Consider the following 24,117-nt stretch of genomic DNA (forward strand, 5'->3'; position numbering starts at 1 on the left):
TACATCGATTTGCTATCGGATTACCCAAATTATTTGATTAATACACCAGCACTTTGAGAACAATATTGGAGATGTACTTTCTTTTCTTTGTGGTGTTTCCTTGCATTCTTTGAAAGGTTCGGAAAGGTTCTTGGCACTTGGTCACATCAAGTCCCTAGCTCCCGTGGATCTCACATGGGCACGTGCAGGCAGAAGAGCGAGGAGCCTCAAGAGGATGATGAGACGAGACAAGAGAAGAGTGAAGAGAGAGAGAGTGGTGTTCTTCCTGTTTGGAACTATTTTAACTGAAATTGGCAGCATCCCCCAAAGGTGTCCTGCACCAATCAGAAGTGACTTTTCAGAGTCACATGGTCAACTGGGCTGTCATTTACGACAGTTGAGTTGTGGTCTTTTGTTTCAGACTTTGTTTCAGAATTATTTTTTCAAAAAAATGTCCCGCTCAAAAATAGTGCATATTTAATCATGAGCTTTAATATCTTGAGAATGGTACGAGAGACATGATATTAGTTTTCATCAGCTTTCTCTTCATACACCAGCAACTGCTTACATACTAAACATTAAAACATTTTATGGATGTTATACGTTTAGGTAACAAAACATGAAAATCTCTGGTTACAAAATCATATTGGTTTTATACATCATTGCATTTTATCAAGTTAAGCCTTATAGTTACCATTCTTAGTAGAATGAGATGAATCATACAAAATTAAAGATTATATTTATCAATTATAGGTGATTTCACAATGCTACACACATTTTAAAGAGGTACATCAGGCTATAATCATTTATTTGTCAGTTATACAAGTTACCACAGTTCAATGTGATTTTCAGCATTATCTAGAAAGGCTAGATTAAGATGAAATGTCTTAGAGTTGTGCAAATCTGAGGGTCCTTGTAACCTTACTAGAGTTGCAACTGTATGAGATTTTCACGGTATGATAATGGTCTCAGAATATATCACGGCATTGCACAATTAGTATTATCAGTGAAAACAGAAGGGTTATTTATTTATTTATTTTTGAGCAAACACTTTATTATAATTAAAACTTCAAACCATTTATTTTATTGAAGTATGTGTAAAAAAAGTCTCCCTTTTGAAAATAAAATAAATAGAAAAAATAAGAAAGCTAACAGAATTATAATAAACAGAAATATAAACATCATAAAAAAATAGCATGTAACTACAACATGTTATATAACTAAAGCATGTTAGTTTACATGTTAGCATAGCATGTTAAATTAACTACTAAGTGAAAAATAAAATCAGCTGTGTGAGCTTTTAAAGTAATGTCTTATGATTATTAACAGTTAACATATACTGTAGGTGCACAACAGCACAGCCAGACTGCTCCTGTCTGTAGCTTTAACTCAGTGGTTCTCAACTGGTTCTCAAGTGTTGACCTGCCATAGATTAAACATAACCGGTATTTAATGTATCCTGGGTTGCATTTCCTTTTATGTTGCATAGTTTTGTTCATGGTTTTCCAGTACAAGGACATGCATCTAGTGATGTTATTTTTGCTGTTGATGTCAACAACAAAATCTACAGGAAGTTTTCTCTGCCCTTTTAAAAATAGAAGAACATATTTACATATATTCATAAATATGAGCCCATTATTATCCCATTTGTTATCTATTATGACATATTTATACACATATTACACAGAAGGAAAGGCACCTCTTTACCATGGTTAAATCAGTGTGCTAGTCTTAAAAAGTAGTAGTAATAATAATAAATTAATGTATTTATGAAAAATAAATACTAGCTGAAACACATCTTGAAACTTTAACTACAACTGCCACTGTTGATATAAAATGAGGTCTAATAGATTATACCTTTAGATTATTTCATATGAAACTATACAGATTGTCAAAATATAACAGTTACTTTTACTCATGTAAAATCCTGAAACAAATTTGTAAAGGTGATGGTGTGTAATTATTCATATTTTTAACTATTTTGTTAGGGGGCCACATCAGGCTTTAAGTAGTGCATGGGGGGCCACATTGTATTACTTTTGAGATACAATGTTCTGCATTGATTTGGTTTTTGTAACTTTTAAGCCCAGAAATTGTTGTGTACTCAATTTTCTGAAGTGTATCTGTGTCTAGTGAGACTATTCTGCAATTGCCTAAAGTATTGTATCACTCTACATATGTAGATACTTTTCTATCAGGCATTAAAAAACTGAATAAAGGCTGAGCTTATAAATGTATTTTACCATCTCTACTTCCCTATTAATTTATAATTCAATTTAACACTCTCTACATTAGGGGTCTCTTTTAATAAAAAAAAATGTATAGAACTTTTCAGGTTTGTTGCAAAGCAGGTAAGTTTACTTGTTTTTTTTTTTCTAAAACTTTACCTGTTTACATGCTAAAAGTGTCATGATGCGGGTCTCCTGGATAGTTTCGCATATCAATGATTACACCTCCGTGTGTCAATGATGCCGAGATCTACTTCTATATTTAATTTAATCACTGAGAAGGTTTACCTGCAAAATTAGTTGCACCAAACATCACAAGCAGCCTCAAGAATGGACACGGAGTAGCCATATAACACTTTTCCTTGAGCAGAATATTACACTACAGATGGCTAAGTTTGCACTACAGACGGCCACCAAAATATCTTCAATGGGAGAACCATGGTGTTGTAATTTCCCTGCTGTCTGCGACCCAGTCCAAATATACCAGTTGAGAAACACTGCTTTAACTGACACATACACTCATGTCATACCCCCTCGCCTCACTTTTCTCTGACATTTTCTCCACTGCATGTGTGTGTGTGTGTGTGTGTGTCACAAGATGACGCATCTGACAGGCAGACAAGGAGAAAAGGAGATGCGCACGTTCATGTGAGATTCTCCGTCCAGTTGCATTTTTTTCTCAATACCGTAGATAAGCAAATGTAAATGGTTTGATAACCGTCAATTTTCAAACCGTGGTATACCGTGAAACCGGTATACCGCTGCAACCGTAAACCTTACACAGAACAGCCTGGTGTAACTGGGTGGGGGTTCCGGCTGAAGTCCGGTAATTTATGACGTGGAAACATTCCAAACTTAAAGGCTGGATTTTTCCCATTTCAAATCAGATTTGTGGAATTCTTCTGCATATATAATCTTACAGTAGTTCCATACACAGATGCGTTTTTTATGACCGTACTCAGTTTTTCCTTTTTTTATTATTTACTTGTTTATAGAACTGTTGTATATAAGCAATATAACACTCACAATCGTGATATATGGCCCTAAATCAGCACCTCTGTGATTACCTACAGCAGGGGTCCCCAAACTACGGCCCGCGGGCCAAATACGGCCCGCCCCCACATTTGGACCGGCCCTCTGAACAATGCCATGCAGAGAAATATTATTACAATTTAATTTTAAATATGTTTTAATCATATCATATTTGTATTTGATAATACATATTGGCTTTCAAAATAAAATTTCCCTTAGTTATAATTATTAAAGTAGCCAAATTATTTGTTAGATTCACCCGGATTAACGTTCCATCGTGATCGAGCGGGTGCACGCGATCCAGCAAGAAAATTTAAAGTGACAACAAAATGGCCAAACGGTTGGGAAAGAGAAAAGTTGATTCAGAATGCAGGGTATTTAACCAAAAGTGGACAAGTGATTATTTTTTTGTTCAATGCAAAGAAATGGCTGTTTGCCTCATCTGTCAAGAAACAGTCTCCGTGTTCAAAGAATACAATCTGCGCCGACACTATGAAACCCACCACAGAGACAAGTATGTGAGTTTACAAGGCCAAATGAGAGCAGACAAAGTGTCGAAGCTAAAAAGTGGACTATCTGCTCAGCAAAATATTGTTTGTACGGCAAACCCAGTTGAACCAGTCATCCATTCGAGCTAGCTTTCAGGTAGCTAAACTGATTGCAACCTGCGGTAGGCCATTCAGTGATGGTGAGTTCGTAAAGAAATGTATGAATGCTGTGGCGGAGGAGGTGTGCCTCGATAAGAAAGGCGTCTTAAATGCGGTGAGTCTGTCCGCAAGTACAATCACCAGACGAATTGAAGAAATGGGGTATAATGTAAATGCCCAGCTGAAGGAAAAAGTAAAAGAATTAGATTTTTTTGCATTAGCGCTGGATGAAAGTAATGACGTGCAGGACACGGCACAGCTGCTCATTTTTCTTCGCGGAGTTAGCTCAAACTTTGAAGTGTCCGAGGAGCTGGCAGCCCTAAAAAGTCTCAAAGGTACTACAACAGGGGAGGATATTTTTGGTAAAGTGTGCCAAACGATAGAAGAGTTGGATCTAGACTGGTCTAAGCTGGCCAGCATCAGGACTGACGGAGCTCCTAGTATGGTTGGCGCGTCAAGGGGACTGATAGGACGCATGAATAGAGAAATGGAGGAAAGAGGTCTCATGCCCCCTTTACAAGTACACTGCCTAATTCACCAGCAAGCACTGTGCTGCAAAGTTCTGAAGTGGGAATCGATTATGAAAGTGGTGGTGTCATGTATAAACCTCATCAGAGCAAACGGACTTAAACACAGGCAGTTCCAAGTCTTTCTGTCCGAGCTAGTCTTCTCACGGAGATGTCCGATGGTTAAGCCGGGGCAGAGTTTTGAGGCGTTTTTACGAGCTGCTACCCGAAATCAATGTTTTTCTTCTGACAAAGGGCAAAACTGTCCCAGAATTGATCGACACAAAATGGAAATGGGACCTCGCCTTTTTAACAGATGTGACAGAAATGTTGAATGGCCTCAACGTGCAGCTCCAAGGCAAGGGGAAACTAATATGTGACATGTATTCCCACATAAAAGCATTTGAGGTTAAACTAGCACTGCTTGTGGGACAAGTGCAAAAGCAAGACTTCACCCATCTCCCTGTTACCCAAAGCCTCTCAGCCGAGAAACCAGAGGTCCCATTCCCAGCTGAAAAGTCAGTGGAAGCACTGGAAATGTTGAAGGCGGAGTTTGATGTGCGATTCCATGAGCTACATGTCCACGCTAAAGAAATCCGCCTTTTTCAGAACCCTTTTGCTGCTGACATTGACGAAGCCCTGCCTTCTTATCAGTTTGAGTTGGCTGAGTTACAGAACTGTGATGTTCTGAAAGACGCGTTTTAGCCCAACAGTCTCATTGAATTCTATACTGCCCTCCCTAACGATACCTACCCATACATCAGAAGGAATGCAATGAAGATGTCCACACTTTTTGGCAGCACATATAGCTGTGAGCAAACCTTTTCACGCATGAAACTGATGAAAAATCAGATGAGATCAAGACTCACTGATGAACATTTGCATCAGTCTTTGAGACTGGCTGTGACAGGAATGGAACCTGACATTGGACTTCTCACCAGCCAGAAACAAGCCCATAGTTCACACTGATTAGCCTAATATGCATGAGTAAGTAAATAATTTGATTTAGCAATGAATATGAAAAAATTTCATTACGGTAGTAATAATGCTCTTTTAATAGGCTATATATCACTTGATATGTATGGTGCATAAATAATAAATTAATCTAGCATTAGGAGGCATAATACTGTAAATCCATTTAAAATCATAATAAAATCTCCACAATAAATCACTCCGGCCCATGCCATTTTCTGTTAGACTACGGCCCTCCATTAAAGAAAGGAAAAATGATGTGGCCCTCATAGAAAAAAGTTTGGGGACCCCTGACCTACAGCCTCCCGAATTACAGCAGTGCTGATATCCCATATCACACTCTTGCTCGTGTGATATTGCTTAAATACATTAACATTAGTTAATGCATTAGGTATAATAAACCATCAATATGTAATAGCTTTTAACATTATTTATTTAACTTAGTTAATGTCAATTTATACTATTATTCATTTGTTAGTTCATAATGCATTAACGTCATGGATACTGTCATAACCTCTGTTCCCTGAGAGAGGGAATGAGACATTGTGTCGAATGAAGTGACACAAGGGGTCTTCTTGGAATGCCAAACGTACCACTGAACTTGAGAAAAGGCCAATGTCAAATTGGCTGACAGAATTTGCATGCCCCACCCCGGACATACAGGTATAAAGGGAAGTAGGACAGGGTCTGTCGGTCAGGATTTTACACAGAGGAGCCGAGAATAAGGCATGGCCGTTTACATTTGTAGGTGTAGTGCTGTGGCAGTAACCATTACGTTCCCCTTCTGTCACTCACTTGATGTTGTGTAGAATTAATTGACACAAGGGGTCCCATCTAAAAACGCCACGCGCTGACCGTGTTACGTGAACTGTCGAGACAGGTGCAAGCAGGCTACTGCATGCTAGAGGCAACTGTGTCGGCTACACGTAGCCCTCCCCAACGCCCCCAAAAGATGTCATATACAGACCTTAGATTCCCCGCACCCCAGAGGGGGAATAGGTGCTACATGACTAGCATGAGTGAAAGCCCGGCAGCCACAGCCTTTGCTCTCACTGTCTCTCGCATAGGGCTATCTTAATGCTATGAAATACGTCGGGGAAGGCGGTCTTTCCCGGTCCTATTCTTTCAGGGGAAAAGACCCTGCAGAGGCCACATCCTACCCCATCAAGGGGGAGGTAACATGTGGCAAATACTCCACGAGGTTTTTGAAGCCATACGTGGGAGTGGCGCAGTGGAAGGTCCAGCCTAATGAGGGGGAGCCCTACAAGCACAGGGCTGCCCAAGGGAAACAAGGGTGCGCCGACAAGGGGACCGTACCGCAGGAAATACATCTCAGGGAGTTTGCCTGAGAAGGGAACTAAGCCCGTGGAGCCCGACCACAGTACAGGGCACCTATGATTCGTAGGGGGTCTGGACACAAATTGCGCCGCTGAATTCGCAGGCCAGAAGGCTACGGAGGAGAACATCCAGGGAGCGACGCTTAATGGCTAACATGGGATAGAAAGAGCACTGGATCAACTTGGTGAAGGTCACTGTGTGCAAGCAGAACACCTGGTCGGTTGTGCCGCGTTACTGAGTTCTACCGGCTCGGACCTGACAATACACGGGACAAGACCTACTCAACCCTGAGATTATAAAATCTGACGAAGGTATTGGGTGTTGCCCAGTCCGCTGCTCTGCAGATGTCTGCTAGGGAGGTGCCGTTGGCCAGTGCCCTCGAGGATGCCACACTTCTCATTGAGTGTGCTCAAACCCGCAAGGGGGCGGGCACGCCCTGATTCTGGAAGGCCGAGGAAATGGCGTCGACGACTCAGTGGACAGCCTCAGTGTGGAGATGTCGTTCCCTTTCAGCTGTCCGCCGAAGCAGACAAAGAGCTGCTCAGAACATCTAGAGCTCTGCGTGCAGAACAAATAGATACGCAAAGCACGTACCAGACACATCAATGAGAGGGCTGGGTCTGCCTCCTCTCGGGGCAGTTTGCTTGCAGGTTCACGACCTGGTCCCTGAAGGGGGTCGTAGAAACCTTGGGCACGTCGCCCAGTCACGGCCACAGGATAACTTGAGTATGTGCCGGACCGAACTCCAGGCAGGTGTTGCTAATACAGAACGCTTGCAGGTCTCCAACCCTCTTGATAAAGCCTAACATGATCAGGAGGCCTGTCTTCAGGGAGAGGGCCTTGAGCTCAACTGGATCAAGCAGCTCGAAGGGGGGTCTCTGAAGGCCTGTGAGGACCACTGAGAGAGCCCAAGAGGGGAACAGGCTTGGCCAGGGAGGGTTCAGCCTCCGGGCGCCTTTAAGGAAACTGATAATCATGTCGTGCTTACCCAGGGACTTGCCATCTACTGCGTTGTGGTGGGCCCCAAAAGCAGCTACATACACCTTCAAGAAGGAGGGGGAGAGCCTCCGCTCCAGCCTCTACTGCAGGAATGAAAGCACTGACCGAACTGCACATCTCTGCGGGTCTTCGGTTCAGGAATAAAACCAATTCGCGAACGAGCTACACTTAAGGGGTAAAGTTGCCTGGTGGAGGGAGCTCTAGCTTGGTTGATCATGTCTACGACTGCAGGTGGTAGATCCACTAGATCTTCCGCATCCCTTCCAGGGACCAGACATGGAGGTTTCCAGAGGTCTGGGCATGGGTGCCAGAGGGTGCCCCGTCTCTGAGAAAGAAGATCCTTCCTCAGGGGAATTTTCCAGGGAGGTACTGTCGTTGGTGACCTGTTCCTCGTCCTCCCTGATCTTGCACAGCACCAGTGTAAGGAGGCTCACTGGTGAAAATGCGTACTCGCGCAGCCCCCCAGGGCCAGCTGTGTGCCCATGCGTCTGTCCCGTGAGGAGCTTCTGTCAGGGATTACCAGAACAGGCAGTGGAAGTTGACTTGGGAGGCAAAGAGATCTATCTTTGCTGTGCCGAATCTGTCTCAAATCAGCTGGACTACCCGGGGGACCTCCACTCTCCACTGGGTGAAATCTGCCACGACAGCGCGTCCGCCATTGTGTTGCGGTTGCCAGGGATGTGAGTGTTGGGCAGCGACCTGAGTTGAGACATATGACTAGAGTGCACGCTTCCTTGGCGATTTATGTACGCTACCGTCGTGGTGCTGTATGAACGGATCAAGACGTGCTTGCCCCAAATTAGTGGGAGAAACCTCCGCAGGGCAAGAGATACAGTCAGCAACTCTAGGCAGTTGATGTGCCAATGCAGCCGGGGTCCCGTGCAGGAGTCAGCGGCAGCATGCCTGTTGCACACGGCACCTCAACCCTGTTGAGAGGCATCTGTGGTGACCACGACACATCTGGACATCTTCTGCAAGTGGACTCCGGTCCACAGGAAGCAGAGGTCTGTCCAAGGTTGAAAGTCTGATGGCAGGAGGGGGTGATTGTCACACGGTATGTGCCGTGGCGCCATGCCCATCTGGGGACTCGAGTCTGTAGCCAGTGCTGAAGCGGTCTCATATGCATCATCATGAGCGTTGCAACCGTGGCTGAGGATGCCATATGACTGGGCGTGCTCGTTGGTGAGGCTAACTCCATGCCGTATAACTCCATGCCGAGAAAAGAGATGCTCTAAACCGGGGCGAGCTTGCTCTTTTCCCAGTTGACCTGAAGCCCTAGACAGCTGAGGTGCCTGAGCACCTGGTCCCTGTGAGCGTATAGTAACTCTCGAGAGTGAGCCAGGATGAGACAGTCGTCGAGGTAGTGGAGTATGTGGATGCCTTTAGCAGGGCAAGGGCTGCCTCTGTGACCTTCATGAAGATGCGAGGGGACAGGAACAGGCCGAAGGGGAGGACCTTATACTGATACGCCTGGCTGTCGAACGCGAACCGTAGGAAGGGTCGGTGTCAAGGCAAGATGGAGGGGTGGAAATACACGTCCTTCATGTCTACAGCCGTGAACCAGTCTAGCTGTCGAACGCAGGTAAGAATCGGTTTCTGCGTGACCATTTTAAACAGGAGTCTGTGCAAAGCTCGGTTGAGAACTCGCAGGTCCAATATTGGTCGCAACCTGCCACCTTTTTGGGTACAATGAAGTAAAGAGACCCTTTTTCATCTCAGCTGGAGGGATGGGCTCTATCGCGTCCTTGAGAAGCAGAGTCGTAATCTCTGCCCGTAAAGCTCTGGCTTTTTTTCTGCGTATGGAGGTGGGCTAAATGAGGCGGGAGCCAGGTGAACTGAATCGCGTAGCTGAGTCAGATGGTCCTGGCCAACCAGCGCAACAGGTTGGGCAGCGAAATCTGCACGTCCAAACTCTGCGTGAGGCCAAGCTGGGAGACGGGAGCGTTGAGAAAGCGTGCCTTGTCAACGTTGCGCATCTCGACCATGTTCAGCCAGAGGTGATGCTCATGAACCACAAGGGTGGCATTCGCCCACCCGAGTGCCTGCGCTGTGACCTTGGAGGCTCTGAGAGCAAGGTAGGTGGCAGAGCAAAGTTCCTGCAGCACTTCGGGGTCGGGACTACCCAGGTGCAGATCTTTGAGTGCCTTGGCTTGGTGGACTTGCAGGAGAGCCATGGCATGCAGGGCGGAGGTGGCCTGTCCGGTGGCGCTGTAGGCTTTTGAAGTCAGTGATGACATCATTCTACAGGCTCTGGAGGGGTGTACCGGATGGTCCCGCCAAGTGGCGGCGTTCTCGGGACACAAGTGGATCGCAACCGCTCTGTCCACCTGGCGGACCTCCGTGTACCTGTGGGCCGCCCCCGCTATCCAGGGCAGTGAGAGCGGATGAGCGGAGTGATTGGTTCCGGGCAGTAAAAGGTGCCCTCCACGAACGTGTCAGCTTGTCATGCACTTCTGGGAAGAAAGGAACTGGGGGGGCGTGACTATGAGTGGGCTCACAGCGGCCTGGGAAAGCATAGCGGACATCTGCGCATCAGCCTCAGACTGGGCAAGCAGACCCGAAGGTGGCAGCCCAGATGAGTCATTAGCATCAGATGCCGCTCTGACGCTCACCGATGCAGCCATCCAATTCCGGGGGCTAAAGGGAGAATGCTGGCTGGCCGCGAGGTGAGCCGCACTCATCCTGAGCTCAGATGGAAGTAAGCAAGCGTGCCGGGGTGCGGGTGATTCGTGAGGATTTCCCCGGCGAAACCGAGTCCGTCGTCAGCTCCAAATCGCCTTCATCACCAGCCGGGTCGTCCTCAATCCCATGGAAAGAATGAACGATGTGGGGGTGGCTGAAGTGGCTTTCTCTCGTGAGAAAAGAAAGCTGCGACCGCAGTGTTGCCATGGATATGTTCTCGCACTGAGAACATGAACCATTCATAAAACGCTGCCTGCATGTGATCGCAGCCCAGGCACGCAAGGCAGCTTTTATGACCGTCAGAAGTGGAGAGAAATCAACCGGCGGAAAAACTTCTTTAAAAAGACACGACCTGAAAACTACGTTCAACGCCTGCTGTGTATTGCTCTTTTATGAGTGGGAACTCAAACTCTTTTAGAGGAAATAAACTCTTTTTAGGAGGAGAAACACTCTTTCAGGCAATGAAAGCGCTGTCGAAGCGCCCAGGGGCATGAAATGCACAGCGTGCAGAGAGAACACCAGCTGGAAACGTGCCGTAGATTCAACAGCAGTGCTTGCCAACAGAGGTGAGTGTAACAGTGGTGAACTCAGCTTTGCTTTTGCACAACCATTTGCACACCTGACAGATGCTGCCCCGCTTCCCTTTATACCCATATGTCCGGGGCGGGGCATGCAAATTCTGTCTGCCAATTAGACATTGGCCTTTTCTCAAGTTCAGAGGTATGTTTGGCATCCCAAGTAGACCCCTTGTGTCTATGTCACAATGTCGAGTGAGTGACAGAAGGGGAACCAACTTTACAATAACAAATTTGAATGTTAAAAAATGTATGGTAAAGTTTTACCGATACAAATCCATTATAAATTCTGGCACACAAAGTATAAATTTGAAAATAAATTCAAATTGCCTTAAAACTAAAGTATTGTGCTCATCTGTAATGGATTTCATGCAAATCTCACTAATTTCTAACAAAAATTGTCCCAAACACTCCTCAGCTCATACAGAGAGGGAAAATAGTGATTTTTATATAAAGTACAACCTTCTCACTTTCATCAAACCCAAACATACAATAGTTATTTGAAAAGCTCTCATAAAAGCATTAATTTCATCTTGACAGGATTCACAATGTCACATTTGATGATCTGTCAAAGGTTAGAGAACATTGGGAGGCTGTGAGGCGGCTGGACCTGAAGATGCCGCATTTTCTCGTTCAGCCCGTCCTTAACAAGGTGAGAAGAGAGCCTCAATACCGCTGCTTTACAGCCCCTGTGTCATTTCATCTGTCAGGCCACACAAGATCACAACACAATAAACTTGTCAACTTTCAAGAAATTACTGCAACCAAACTCATTCCCTCTCACTCAGTGAAAGAGCAGGTGACATTGGGTATTTTATAAGACCATGTGGAGGTCATAGAATCTACTGCTTGTACGTGAGGAATTAAGGTTCCAGGTCGCCCCTGATTCATGGCCCAAGGTTCTATTTAAACTTCTGATTAAGGTGGCTTGAGAAAGACTGATTAAGATTGGTTATGATTACACTTGCTATGCTACAAGTCATAATTTTAACTCTCAAGGGTTGCACTGACACCTCTAAGAACATTTATTTACTGATTGCAATTAAGAACAATGTAATGGTGTTCTTAAATGGTCTGTATTCAATGATAGAAAAGTTCAGCACATATCAATAAATAGTTGTAAATAGTATTTGTAGATTTATTGAAGTATTTTGAGTATGATCATGTTTTATAATGCTTTTGCATTACCATTAGACAAATAGAGAACTACTACATTGTGAATGCAAAAAAAGGTATTGATCCTCTCATTATTGCATATGGAAAAATGTAAAGTTAATTTAACACACACTGACCTTTATTGATACATTAGCTCCATTTCCACCATCGGGCCAGTGCGAACCAGGTCTATTAACTGGTCAGCCAGGACCAAAAGCCTCTGACCTTGAGCGACGAGACCAAAATCAGTCTGCATTGCCATCATAGGGCCAATGTACCTGCAGCATTGAACTAAAACCTGCCCTTTATATGCCATCCTAGTGCCAAATGTCACACAACCCGCCCATTTCACAACCAAAAGGGAAGCTCAAGCTGAGGTATCTGGAGTCTAGCTAGCCCTCAAATTTACACCAATTTGTTATATGCCCACAATTTTTATTTTTCCCAAACCTTTACCATTGTGTGCTGGATACAGAACTTGGCAAGTTTGGCTACAATATATTTAATCACATCTTCGTTGAATCAGACACCTTCAATCTGATGTTGCAAATTTTTATTAGCCCAAATATTCAGAAAAGTCCTGATACAGCTACTGACCAGTACTGACGATTCTCCATTCTCCATTGATCTGTTGAGATAGGATGGTAGCTAGATATGAAAAATTGGGAAATTAGTATCTTGGTGCTGACCCTCTGACCTGACTCAGCTAAACTCTACACTTGTCAATGACTCCGCCTCAATCGCCAGTTGGACTTTTTTGGCCAAGGGTAATCAGCTGACCAAAGGAGGATGCACGATAAAGCCCCAGAAGTGACAATGGGAATGGAACTGGCTCTGGGATGCATTTGCATGCCGTCACTTGATTCGGTAGTGGAAACCAGACGCTTTATTGGATTGTCACAATATATGGGGAAAGTTGTCAAAATGGGACCCTGCCATTAAACAGCCTGTTTTAGGCTATTTAATATGAGAATTATGGAGCCATGTTTAGGTGCCATATACAAATTAAGAAGCCAAAAACTATTCTTGAAACAGCAAAAAATAAAAAAGGAAACATACAGAAATATCCAGTGTTGGGGATGCTTCTCATAATTTAAAGTCAAACAACTATTTAGAAACATAGTTAGCTACACTACAAGCTACAAACAGAATGTTGTAAACTACACTGAATCTATTTAAGGAAGAAAACCATGAGTGTGTCGGGGAATGAGTGGTCCACCCGGCGGAACCATACCCATTGAAGCCCCTGAATCGCCTTCAGCATCAACCTGGACAGCCTCATACCCGTAGGTATAACGACCAGCCGGGGGGGACAGCTGAAGTGACCAGTGAAGTGGGGGGGGGGGCATGTCATGACTGCAACATTGCCATGGTCATGTTCTCGTAGTGAGAACATGAACCATCCACAAACACTTCCTCAACGTGATCATGACCCAGACATGTGAGGCAGCAATTGTGACCATCAGAGGCAGAGAGGTAACGACCGCACCCAGGAACCACACAGAGAAAGAAAGGCATCTTTAAAAAGATGCGTCAACATCAATGTATTTGCTCTAATAGAGGAAATATACTCTTTAAGGGAGAAATACACTCTTTTAGCACTGACGAAGTGCCCAGAGGCTTACTTTGCACTGAGCGTGCAGATAGAGAGAAAGCCGCTGGAATGCGCCATATATCCAACAGCAAACACTTCTCAAAGAGGTGAATGGAACAGCAGTGGAATTCAGCTCACTGATACACAACCGCTCGGCTTTGAAGAAAAAATCTGAATGAACTCTAGCTTGTAGCTTGGAAAAGCTACACTATTTTGAAAATAGCTGAACAAATGTAACACTACTGAAAAATGTAGTTAGGTTAGTAGTCACTGCTTTTAGTTACTCCTTAACACTGGAAATATCAACATATAAAACGTCTCGGGTTACATGTGTAACCCTTGTTCCCTGAAAAAGGCGGAACGAGATGTTGCGCTGCTAAGCGCTAGGGGAACAATCTTGCATTGTGAGCAGCTGTGAATTTGTGTGAAACACGTCAATGAAAATTGACCTGAATTTATAGCCTCGGCTGGTGAAGATCATTAGATGCACCTGTGGCCAGGCTATAAAACAGAGGCGTCACCAGCGTGTCGACAGAAATTTTTCATTCAGAGCATACTATGCTGTGTGTCTCACAACCTGCTAGAAAACTTTCTTCTCTCTTTGTTAGGAGTTAGAAATCGTTAGGCAGTGCGCAGAACTTTCTTTCTTTCTCTCTCTACTCTGAAAGAGTATATATATATATATATATATTTATATATAAAAAAAAAAGAGAAAAGAGAAATGACGGAGAAACAGAGCAAACGATGCGTGTTTCCTTGTCAACGTCTCATGACGAACAAAGACACGCATGAGTTTTGCTTTGTTTGTTTGGGGAAGAGCACGCGGCTCTCGCGTTGGGGCGGGGCGGGTGCGCGCATTGTGACCTTCTTTCGGTCGGGATGCTTCGCGCTCGCCTCGCTTACTTCGAGAGCCAGCACCCGCACTTCATTCGTGGGGCTCTCGTATGGATCTGGCTGAGGAGCGAGAGACGGGTGCGTCCCTTTCGCTCGCTCTCTCCCCAGATCCGGCTGGTCCTTCTCGTGTTATTGAAGCGCGCTCCGGCGCCTCTTCAGTTCAGGAGGGGACCTCGATTCCCTTGGGTCTATAGATTTCGAGTTACCCACATCAGAGCACTCAAAGCAGGATACAAAATCCTCTGAGGAGTTACTCGATGTGGTGACTCGTGCTGTGGCCAGACTTCAATTAGACTGGCCACGTGACCAAGAAACCCCAAACGCTCCAAATTAGAGGATAGATTTCTGTCTGATGGCCAAGGGAAGGGAACACCTCATCAGTCCCTTCCCTTCTTTGATGACCTCCACGATGAGCTTGCTCGTTCGGTGGAGGAACCCTATACCTCGCGCGTTCACGTGCCTTCGACGTCGTTATATTCGACTATCGTGGGTGCTGAGGCGCGAGGGTATTCGAGATGCCTCCGGTCGAAGAGACACTTGCGGGTTATCTCTGCCGGGTTCGGCATCGTCCTTGAAAAACCTGCTCTCCCCTCTAAGCCATGCAGGACTACCTCCATGCTAGTGGGGAGGGCTTATCAAGCGGCAGGTCAGGCTGGTGCTGCGCTGCACACCATGGCTGTGTTACAGGCGTACCAGGCTGACCTGCTAAAAGATCTGAGTGCGGGGAAAACTCTCGACGAAGAGGCCTTTTCAGAGCTTCGTCGAGCTACGGATTTGTCTCTCCGCGCGACCAAGCAGTCAGCCCGTGCCATTGGCCGGTCTATGTCCGCTTTAGTCAGCACGGAGAGGCATTTATGGCTTAATCTGTCAGGCATCCGAGATAGGGACAGAGTTTTCCTAATCGACGCCCGGTTTCGCCTTCTGGTCTCTTCGGAGACGCCATGAATACGGTTATCTCCAGATTCCAGGAGGCGAAAAGCCATGAGGAAGCCTTTGGGCAGTTTCTTCCTCGCCGCACTCAGGGGCGGGGCCGTCGGCCACCCAGTCTCGCCCCGCCTCTGCTAGGAGAGAGGCTCAAAAACAGAGCGTGGCGAGTCGTGCTCCCCTCGTAGGGACTGGGGACAGGCTCGTCAGCCCTCAGCAGCCGCCCAAGAAGGACCTCAGGGCTGTGATCTCTAAAAGAAAGAAGCCCTGACGTTCTTGTGCCCAACTTTGTGAGGGTAGTTCCCTTCGGGACGGGCGCGTGTATCATCCACTTCGGCCCTCCCGATACCCTCCACGAAACCTCTTCACTCCCGCCGCCTTTGGTGTTTCGGGTGATAGAGGCTTCCAACGAAGAGTTGGGTGTACCGTTGCTTCCTGCCTTAGTCCAGGACACGGAACACTCAACACCCCCTCAACAGGAAGTGTTGAAATTAGTACCCATCTCAGAGAACCTGGCAGCGTGGAAACTTCTGCCAGGTATTTCTATGTGGGTTCTAAAGACAGTAGAAAAAGGCTACAGAATTCAATTCGTTCACCGCCCTCCGCGTTTCAACGGCGTGGTTCCCACTACCGTAAGACCGGAGCAGGCATGTCTACTGTGGAAAGAACTGCAGAATCTCTTGGCAAAAGGGGCCATAGAACATGTTCCCCCTCCAGAGAAAGAGTCAGGCTATTACAGCAGATACTTCCTGGTTCCCAAGAAGGGTGGGGGGTTGCGTCCGATTCTAGATCTTCGAGGCTTGAACCGCTCAGTCAGGGTGCTCAAGTTCAAGATGCTAACTGTCAAGTCGGTCGTGTCTCAGATCCAACGTTACGATTGGCTGGTCACGATCGATCTCATGGATGCATATTTCCATATTGGAATTCTGCCACAGCACAGGAAGTTCCTGAGGTTACGCTTTCGGGGACGAAGCCTTCCAGTATCAGGTTCTTCCATTCGGCCTAGCCCTATCACCCCGCACATTCACGAAATGCATGGATGCAGCACTGGCTCCTTTGTGACTCCAGGGCATCCGCATTCTGAATTATTTAGACGACTGGCTGATACTAGCACAATCTCAAGAACTGGCAGTACATCACAGGGATATCGTCTTGGCTCATCTAGGTTCTCTGGGTCTGAGGCTCAACGTCCAGAAGAGCGTTCTTGCTCCAACCCAGGAAATTGCCTATCTAGGGATTATATGGAACTTCGTTCACGATGCGGGCACGGTTGTCTCCCGCTCGTGTCAGCTCCATCCTGAACTCCCTGAGCAATCTCAGGCTAGGTCAAAGTTGCACTGTTCTTCAGTATCAACGAATACTAGGTCTCATGGCGTCTGCGTCCACGGTTATTCCTTTGGGCCTTCTCCATATGAGACCGTTTCAGCTGTGGCTAAAAGCCAGGGGATTTCATCCAAGGGCCAGTCCCCTAAGGCAAATAAGGGTTACGCGCCGGCCTTCGTTCCCTTTCTATGTGGCTCAGACCCCGGTTCCTTACCTTGGGTCCCACTCTCGGTGCGTCATGTCGTCGCAGGATGCTAACGACAGACGCCTCCCTGACGGGTTGGGGTGCGATCTTAAGTGGTCGTCCAGCCCAAGGGGAATGGGAGGGTCATCAGCTCGATTGGCACATCAACTGCCTCGAGCTGATGGCGGTATTCTGGCCCTGAAATACTTCCTCCAACATCTCAGAGGCTGCCATGTCCTTGTGCGGGTGGACAACACAGCAGCAGTCTCCTACATAAACCGTCAAGGAGGTCTACGCTCTCGCCACCTGAATTTGCTGGCACGTCGGATTCTCCTTTGGGCCCAGGGCAAGCTCCTGTCACTCAGGGCAATTTACATCCCTGGACGCCTAAATGTGGGAGCAGATTTGCTGTCCAGACAGAACATACCGAGGGCGAGTGGAAACTCCACCCCGAGGTAGTACAACAAATTTGGGAGAGATTTTACAGAGCAGAAGTGGACCTCTTAGCCTCTCAAGAGACTGCGCAATGTCCCTCTACTTCTCTCTGAGTCACCCAGCCCCCTGGGTCTGGACGCGATGGCGCATACATGGCCCAGAATGTGTCTGTATGCTTTTCCCCGGTTTCTCTGCTCCGGGAGTCTTAGCCAGAGTTCAGCCAGCAAGGGTCTTGCCTCTTACTGATAGCGCCTCACTGGCCGAACAGGATTTGGTTCTCAGAAATTATATCTCTCCTCGACGGCTCGCCTTGGGCGATTCCGGACAGGAGGGACCTTCTGTCTCAGGCACAGGGGACGATATTTCATCCCGGCCCGAATTGTGGAAACTTCATGTTTGGCCCCTGAAGGGTACCAACTGAGGAACACAGGGCTGTCGCCTGAAGTTATCGAGACCATTCTTAGTGCTAGGGCTCCCTCCACCAGAAGAATCTACACCAATAAATGGGGTGTCTTCGAAAGGTGGTGCAGTTTACATGGTGCAGACCCAGTTCACTGCCAAATTGTTTCAGTTCTGGACTTTCTGCAGGAAAAACTGTCAGCAGGCATATGCCCCGCTACTCTCAGGGTTTATGTGGCCGCCATTTCGGCTTGCCACGCCTTGATGGACGGGGCACCTTTGGGGAGGCACCCTCTTCTCGCTCGCTTCATTCGTGGAGCCAGGCGACTGAGGCCCCCTGTTAGGACCAGAACTCCCTCATGGGACTTAGCAATAGTCCTGGAGGGTCTGGCCGAAACCCCCTTTGAACCTCTAGAGTCAGCGTCTGATAGACTTCTGACTCTCAAGCTGGTTTTTCTTGTGGCAATTACCTCTCTTAAGAGAATCGGGGATCTACAGGCTCTGTCTGTTTTGCCGGCCTGTTTAGAGTTTGCCCCAGGTATGGCCAAAGCTATCCTGCATCCTCATCCTGACTACCTTCCTAAGGTGCCTTTTTCGACACTACACCCTGTCACTCTGGAAGCCTTCTGCTCCCCGCCGTTTTTAACGCCGGAGCAGGAAAGTCTTCACGGACTCTGCCCAGTCCGTGCCCTTCAAACTTATGTCCACTGCACTAGCCAGTGGCGTAAGTCTGGGCAATTGTTTGTCTGCTTTGGGGGCCGCAACAGGGGGGCAGCCGCTACCAAGCAGACTATGTCACATTGGGTGAGGGATGCTATTGCCCTGGCCTATGAGGCGCGCGGTCAAGCTTCGCCAGTAGGTGTCAGGGCTCACTCCACCAGAGGGGTCACCGCCTCTAAAGCCTTGGCTAGAGGGGTCCCTCTGCAGCAGGTTTGTGATGCGGCAGGCTGGTCCTCTCCGCACACATTCATCAGATTTTATAGTTTGGATGTTCATGCTACTCCGGGCTCTTACGTCCTTGAGTCGACATCCCAAGCTCATGCCTGAGCGGGTTTGTGACGCGGCAGGCTGGTCCTCTCCGCGCACATCCTTCGGTTTTTATGGCAGGCTCGTGCCTGAACACATTCGTGATGCGGCAGGCTGGTCCTTTCCGCACACGTTCATCAGTCTTCATGGGTTAGATGTTTCTGCTACTCCGGATTCTTACGTCCTTGAGTCGACATCCCAAACTCATGCCTGAACAAGTTTGTGACGCGGCAGGCTGGTCCTCTCCGCGCACATTCTTCAGTTTTTATGACAGGCTCATGCCTGAACAAGTTTGTGATGCGGCAGGCTGGTCCTCTCCGCACACATTCATCAGATTCTATAGTTTGGATGTTCATGCTACTCCGGGCTCCTATGCCCTTGAGTCGACATCTCAGCTCATGACTGAACAAGTTTATGATGCGGCAGGCTGGTCCTCTCCGCTCACATTCATCAGTTTTTATGACAAGTTTGTGTTGCAATAGGGTTCTCTTAGCACACATTCATCGAACTTTATGGGTTAGATGCTTTGCTACTCCGGACTCTTATGTCCTTGAGTCGACATCTCAGCTCATGCCTGAACAAGTTTGTGATGCGGCAGGCTGATCCTCTCCGCACACATTCATCAAAAATGAATGGCTTGGATGTTTATGCGACTCCGGGCCCCTATGCCCTTGAGCCGACATCTCAAGCTCATGTCTGAGACCTCTCGTGTTTTGTGAGTACGCTGCACAACCGTAGGGGTCCGGACAGCCCCAAGTGCGGCGGCGTGGGTATTGCGTTCCCCTAGCGCTTAGCAGCGCAACATTGTAGTGAAGCCTTTTGTAAAGGGAACACATGTGACAACCTGTCCTGACCTGATATTTATGAAAAATACCCTTGTCCTTTCATTTAAAATCAACCTCCGTCATAGAGTTGACCCTTGCCTTGATGTGTGCCAGTGTAATTTTGCTGTGTTCTCTTGTTTGCCCAACACTATTACAAAAATATGAACATATTGCAGTTTTAGATTAGAGATTAGAATTCACATCAAGAATTCTAATTCAAGAAAGTTTTGATCTAAGTTTTTGAAATCACTTTATGGAAAAGCAAGAGTGGCATGGCCTCCATGGCCGGGAACACTGGCAGCGACTGGGGAACAGCTTCCATGGCTGGGAACGCTGGCATCGAATGAGGAATGTACGCCTTACTTGGTTTCTTTCTCCTCCTCCTCTGGATGGTCGGAATCACAATAGCAAGAATAGCCGCTGCCACCTCCTGGCGGTCAGCAGCAGCCTCCTCCGCCTCTTGGTGGTCAGCAGCAACCAGGTTTGAAAAAAATATTTTTCGGTTAATTGTAATAAATCACGGTATATGACACATTACAAGAAACATTAAAAAAACATAATCATAAATATGTTATTTCAAACTTTTTTTCTCAAAAAATTGCAATAATTGTTTACTCATCATTTATTTTAGTTATTTAAATATAGAAATTGTAAAAAGAAACATATATATATATATATATATATTTGCAGATAGGGTTAATGAGACACATTTTTACAGGTATAAATCTTGTATACAAGTATATGTATGCATGCCATTAAATCAGTGGTCATGGTCTAATTTAAAGCTGGGCAAAATCTTCTGGGGTTTCACAGTGGTCTTTTTAAAAACAAAATGGGATCAAATGGGCATATTTAATTCATATCAAGCTTTATTGGCAAGAGAAAATTAAGTGTACATTGCCAATGCATTATAAGACACTATATATACATATATCAAACTAATTTTATGCTGATGTTTATTTTGCTGAAGTTATTAAAAAGTTTTATTTTCTCTGGCTGCCATTCAGTCTCTATAAGTATACCTGGCTGCAGCTTGCTGAATGGCCAGGTCTTTCTCAGTCTCTATCAAGCACACACTGGGTCTCTCTTGTGCAGTTTCATTTTTTGACACTGGATCAGTAACTGCTCCCTTTACAAAATGCTTCACTATGATGCTGCGCTTTTGCTAAGCGCTATGGGGAACAATCATAGTTGTGACCGAGCTGAATAATGTGTGTAACACGTCAATGAACATAGACCGGAATTTATAGCCTCGGCTGATGTAATCATTTAGATGCACCTGCGGCCAGGCTGTAAATGGATACGTCACCAGGTGTCGTCAGAAACTCTTTTTTCAGAGCGATTCTGTGTCTGTGTGTTTTACAAACCCTGTCAAAACTTTCTTTCCTCCGATAGGAGTTAGAATTTGTTAGGCAGTGTGCAGTGAACCTTTTTCTCTTTTCTCTCCTGGTAAGAAAATATTATATATATATATATATATATATATATATATATATTTCTAAAAAAGAAAAGAAAAAAAAAGAGAATGACTGAAAGCTGCAAACGATGCTGTGTTCTCCCCTGTTCTCGCTCTATATCTGAAGAGGACACGCATCAGTTTTTGCTCTGTTTGTTTGGGGGAAGAGCACGCAGCTCTCGCGTTGCAGCAGGGCGGGTGCAAGCACTGCGATTTGCTTTAACAGGCAAAGTGCTTCGTGCTCGCCTTGCTTGCTTCCGGGAGTCTGCACTCACGAAAAAAAAGAAAAAAAGATTGTTCGTGGGGCTCTTGCATGGATTTGGCTGTGGAGCATGAGACAGGTTGATCCCTTTCTCTCGCTCTCTCCCCAAACCCAGCTGGTCCTTCACATGATCTCGAAGCGCATTCCGACGTTTCTTCGGACCATGAGGAGGATTGTGATTCTCTTCCCGCCTCCGAGCTTTCCGTCCATGATAAAAATTCTACAGAGGAATTGCTCGATGTTGTTACTCGTGCGGTTGCCAGATTGGACTGGCCACGCGAAAAAGAGACCCCCAAACCCTCCAAATTAGGGGATAGATTTTATCTTCCAGTCTAAGAAAGGGAACGCCTCATGAGTCCCTTCCCTTCTTTGATAACCTCCATGAAGAGCTTTTTCGCTCATGGAGGAACCCCTAAAAAAAAACAAATTTCTTCCCGTGTTCACATACCCTCGACATCATTATATTCGACTATCGTGGGTGCTGAGGCACGGGGGTATACAGTGATGCCGCCGGTAGGAGAGACGCTTGCGGGCTATCTCTCGCTGGGCTCGGCATCGTCACTTAAGAGCCCTCTCTCCCCTTAAAGCCTTGTAGGACAACCTCCACTTTAGTGGGAAGGGATTATCAAGCAGCAGGTCAGGCTCTGAAGGGAGGCTCAAAAGCAAAGCCTCCTTCCAGGGATTGGGGACAGTCTCGCTGCCCTCACCAGCCCCCGAAGCAAGACCTCAGGACTATAATTTCTAGTAAGAGAAAACCCTGACGGTCTTGTGCCTAGATTAGGGGGTAGCTCCCCTCGGGATGGGGCGCGTGCTTCACTTCACCCCTCCCGGTACCCCCTCGAAGCCCCTCCATTCCCGCCACCTCTTGGTGTTTCGGGTTGCAGATGCTTCCGTCAAAATTGGGTGTTTTCGCATTTTATTCAGGACACGAAACACTCAACAACCCCTCAACAGGAAGTGTTAAAATCTAATACCCATCTCAGAGATCCTGGCAGTGTGGAAACTTCTGCCAGATATATTCTTTTCTGTGGGTCTTATAAGGGCGTCAGGATTTAATTCACTCGCCGCTTTACAGTACAACGGCATGTCCTCGCTACTGTAAATTGGATTTCTTTTTTATGTAAAAAAAAACCTCAAATCTCCTGTTTAAAGGGGCCATGGTATGTGTTCCCCTTCCAGTTAGGTTATTACACTAAATACTTCCCGTTTCCCATGGAGGGTGAGTGGTGGCGTCTGGCTTAGATCTTAAAGCTTGAACTGCCCGTGGGTGTTCAAGTCCAAGATGATGCCTGTCAAGACGGTCATGTCTCAAGCCCTACGTGGGTTAAGAACTCCCCCCTAAGGTAGTAGTTGCCCAGAGTTCGCCTGCAAGGGTTTTTGCCTCTTACTGATAGCACCGCGCTGGCCGAACAGGGCTTGGTTCTCGGAGCTAATCTCTTCCCTCGACGGCTCGCCTTGGGCGATTCCGAAAAGGAAGGATCTTCTATCTCAGGCACAGGGCAATATTTCATCCCTGCCCCGAATTGTGGAATCTTTCATGTTTGGCCCCTAAGGGTACCAACTGAGGGACACAGGGCTTTCTCCTGAGGTTATCGAGACCTTTTTTAAATGCCGGGTGTTTTCCACTTGGAAGAAGTTTGGGTGAGATATTAGGGCAGAAGAGGACCTCATCACCAGTTTGTGATGCGGCAGGTTGTACTCTCCGCACACATTCAATGGACTTTTATAGTTTGGATGTTCTGCACTCTGGGCTCTTATGCCCTTGAGTCGACATCTCAGCTCATGCCTGAACAAGTTTGTGATGCGGCAGGCTGGTCCTCTCCGCACACATTCATCAAAATGTAATGGTTTAGATGTTTATGCTACTCCGGGCTCTTATGCCCTTGAGTCGACATCTCAAGCTCATGTCTGAGACCTCTCGCGTATTTGTGAGTACACTGCACAACTGTAGGGGTCCGGACAGCCCCCAGTGCGGCGGCGTGGGTATTGTGTTCCCCATAGCGCTTAGCAAAAGCGCAGCATCATAGTGAATCTATTTGTAAATGGAACGTTTCGGGTTACATATGTAACCCTTGTTCCCTGAAAAAAGCAGAACGAGATGCTGCGCTTCTTTGCCGCACTGGGACGTCCCAGGACTGCTCTTCAAAAAGAAGTATCTGACGACAACTGGTGACGTATCCATTTATAGCCTGGCCACAGGTGCATCTAATGATTACATCAGCCGAGGCTATAAATTCCAGTCAATGTTCATTGACGTGTTACACACATTATTCACCTCGGTCACAACTAGGATTGTTCCCCATAGCGCTTAGCAAAAGCGCAGCATCTCGTTCCGCTTTTTTCAGGGAACAAGGGTTACACATGTAACCTGAGACGTTTTCAGGTAATGTGAAGCGATATGGCAGCTTGCCTGTATCTCACCCACACCTGGCTCTCCACTTGTGGGTGAAGTCTCCATTCTCAATACAGAAAATCCACTCCTGCAAAATGAATAAGCATGAACTGCTCCACTCAATCAACTTCTGTGCAAGTATGTACAATCGAGTAAGTGTGTACCTCCTGGAAAAAAAAATACAAATAAATATATATATATATATATATATATATATATATATATATATATATATATATATAAAACATAAAATATATAGAAATACACCAGTTTGAGTGTGTGTATCAAATC

This window comes from Xyrauchen texanus, chromosome 32, assembly GCF_025860055.1.
Source record: "Xyrauchen texanus isolate HMW12.3.18 chromosome 32, RBS_HiC_50CHRs, whole genome shotgun sequence".
NCBI lineage: Eukaryota > Metazoa > Chordata > Actinopteri > Cypriniformes > Catostomidae > Xyrauchen > Xyrauchen texanus.